The sequence below is a fragment of the Cebus imitator genome, unplaced genomic scaffold (assembly GCF_001604975.1).
Source record: "Cebus imitator isolate Cc_AM_T3 unplaced genomic scaffold, Cebus_imitator-1.0 Scaffold610, whole genome shotgun sequence".
NCBI classification, from domain to species: Eukaryota; Metazoa; Chordata; class Mammalia; order Primates; family Cebidae; genus Cebus; species Cebus imitator.
Genome location: NW_016107925.1, coordinates 304,774 through 308,411, shown reverse-complemented (window position 1 = coordinate 308,411; position 3,638 = coordinate 304,774).

Genomic DNA, 3,638 nt, shown 5'->3' with positions numbered 1-3,638 from the left:
TTTTTTTATTATTGTTATGCTTTAAGTTCTGGGATGCATGTGCAGATAGTGCAGGTTTGTTACTTAGGTATACACATGCCATGGTGGGGGTTTCCTGCATCCATCGCCCTGTCATCTACTTTAGGTATTTCTTCTAATGCTATCCCTCCCCAATCCCCTCACCCCCTGCTATTCCTCCTCTAGCCGCCCAACCCCCAGGCCCCAGTGTGTGATATCCCCGTCCTGTGTCCATGGGAACACTAGTTTTTTCCAGATTCCTCTTATTTAGCTGAATTTCAGGTATACACTCTTTCTGGCTGGTTCTATCTTATTGCTGCTCAATCTTTAGCATAACAACATGGTTATATTTTATAACTCCTTATAGTCTCCATTCTCTGGACTCTTATTGAAGTAACTAACTGCCCTGTTAAGTTGTCAGGAACAGTAACTATGAGTCTAGAAGATACAACTGGGTTTCTTTAAATAGCTATTCCTTATGAAACGGTGGAAGAAAACAATTTCCAAACTAAACAAAGGAAAGTCATTTGACAAATAAAATAGATCAGGCACAGACACTAAATAAATAGTTTGCTCACCTCTGAGAAAACAAAACAACAACTGGATTGGGTTTTGTTCCTGCCAACTTTTAAATCTTTATAAACAGTAATTCATTTTGTGGTTTACTCCATTGAATACCTGCAATAAACAAGCAAACTATAGCATTACATTTGCCCGGCTTTCCTATCACGGCCATAGAATAAATGAGCTGTTGGGCTGCCATGTATATATCTTTCTAAAATAGATTGAAAATATATGTAAATAATTCTGTCTCCTGAGCTTAGGCGGCATGCAAAGATGCTTAAGAATGATCACAATAATGCAAAATTCATGACAACTCATTTGCTGTAACAGCAACTCTGAGTCACAATGAAGAATTTAAAGATACCTATGAGAAACAATTTCCGTAAGAGAGTAACCTATGAGTACAAAACTTTTGAAGTAACAAAATTCTCTGTTAACTTCAACAGCATAAACGCAATGCTGTCGCTCCCTCCTAGGCAGCCAATTGTAATGCAGGCCTCTCTGGAGATCTAAAATACACTGAGTTTGCTAAACATGGCATTTTGTGGAAGTCTCAGAATTGTGGAGAATCCCCAATGGCAGTGAAAAAGTTGTTTATTACCGAAGTCATATCCCATTAGAACACACAGCATTCCACATCAGTTGGACAAATCTGATTCTGCAAACAAAACAAATAATGATAAAGAATGACATTAGGTAGAGAAACAAAATATTTCATTTAAAGAATAGGATTCAACTCTTTTAGAGGGTAACTTGAAAGGAGTAGTCAAATTTTAGATGCGTATGTCTTTTGATTACATAATTCTGTTTGAAATGTACTAGCACTATGGGATAACAGATCAATTAAAGATGCATATACAAGATACATAGCCATTTACTTCAGCATGATTTGCAATAAAAACTCCTTGAAACCTTTTAAGCTTCCATCAACACAAAATAGTTTAAAGGAAGTATGGTACAGACCAGGCTCAATGGGTCACACCTGTAATCCCAGCTATTTGGGAGGCTGAGGCTGGTGGATCACCTGAGGTCAGGAGTTCAAGATCAGCCTGAACAATATGGCAAAACGCTGTTTCTACTAAAAATACAAAAATTAGCCAGGGGTGGTGGTGGGTGCCTATAATCCCAACTACTGGGTGGGCTGAGGCAGGAGAATCATTTGAACCTGGGAGGCAGAAGTTGCAGTGAGCTGAGTTCACACCATTGCACTCCAGCCTGAGCAACAGAGTGTGACTCCACCTCAAAAAAACAAAGCGTGGTACATATTCTGTGTAGACTTAAAAAAAAAAAAAAAAGAACTTTATAGGTATGGATTCGAAAGATATCCATCAAATAAGAAAACATTCATTGCAAAGTATTACTGTATTGTTTATACTTGTGGATAAAAGAATTACATATGTATGTATTTAAAATTGCTTAAAAGAGTTCCCATGATTATCTCTGGAGTTGGAAATTAGGAACCTGAGAGGAGCTTTCACTCACCATTTCACATATTCTATATTATTTGTGTGTGTGTGTGTGTGTGTGTGTGTGTGTGTGTGTGTGTTTACTATTAGCCTATATCAATTTGAAATACAATTAAATAAAGGTAAAAAAATTTTATGTCATACAGTGCAGGTAATGGTACACAACTTCTCATACATTTTTAAGGAAAGTGTTCATGGGTAACAGCTCCATGGGAGAACATTTTGTAGTAGCTTTCAAAATTAAAATGCAGCCTTCCATATGGCTGGACATGGTGGCTTATGCTTGTATTCCCAACATTTTAGGTGGCCAAGACGGGAGGATCACTTGAGACTAGGAGTTTGAGACCAGCCTGGGCAACATGGCAAGACTCCACATCTGCAAAAAATTAAAAATATTAGCCACGTGTGATGACACATGCCTGTAGTCCTGGCTACTCCGAAGATTGAGCCCAGGAGATCAAAGCTGCAGTGAGCTGTGTTCATGCCACTACCTTTTAACCTGGGCAACAGAGCAAGACTATGTCTTGAAAACATAAAGCTAAAAATAATAAAATGCATATATTATTTGATCTAGCATTTTCTTCTCTAGAACTTTATCTTACAGCTGTATTGACACACACACCTGGGAGGCGGAGGTTGCAGTGAGCCGAGATCCTGAGTGAAGATAGTCATTCAGTATTATAAATAAGAGCAAAAATGGGAATCTACCCAAAGGTCCTTCAAATGTACATAAACAAATGAACTACTATGTAATTTTTTAAAAGAATCAACTAGGCTTGGGGGATCCAAGATGGCCGTTTAGGAACAGCTCAGGATTGCAACTCCCAGTGAAAGCGCAGAGGGTGAGTGGTCGTGGCATTTTTATTGCCCACAGACTAGGAAATTCCCAGGCGGAGGAGCTCCACAGGTCACCAGCGTGGCTGTTACGACCAGCGCGGCTGTGCCGGCCGGCGCCGCTGCTTTGCCCTGCGTGGCTGCTTTGTCGGCGCCCCGGAGCAGCGGCTCTCCATACAAAATACACCAGTCCAGGTGCCCTTTTGGCTGGCGATTGGAGTCACGGGAAGTCACCCATTCATCTCTTTAAAAAGGGGACTGAGTAGGGAACCAGGACAGTAGATTCCAGGGCAAAAAAAAAAAAGAAAAAAAAGGGTCACAAACCTCAGTGCCCTGTTTAAGCCAGTGCAGTGAGTGGTCGCAGGGGAAAACAAACAGACCCCGGCGCCTCTTCAACAGGCGACTGGAACACCAACTTAAAAAAGGCTCTGAGGCAGGGAGCCAGGCGATCAGGCTCGGCTGGTCCCACCCCCATAAAAGAACAGCAACCTGAAACTCTGAATTGAGAGTTTCACAGCAAGCACAGCTTAACCCGGGATGGTCCAGCTCTGTGGGGGAGGGGCATCCGCCATTACCGAGGCAGTCCTCCATGACAGAAGCAGTCAGCCAATGCTGAGACAGCCTGCCGTTGCCAAGGCAACCCGCCATTGCAAAGAGACTCCGCCTCAACAGAGGCGGGCCACCATCGCCAAAGCAGTTCTAACTACACCCATATAAACAGGACTGTAGGGAAGTTCACTCGGCAGCGGGGCGGAGCCCAGAGCACCTCAGCAAAGC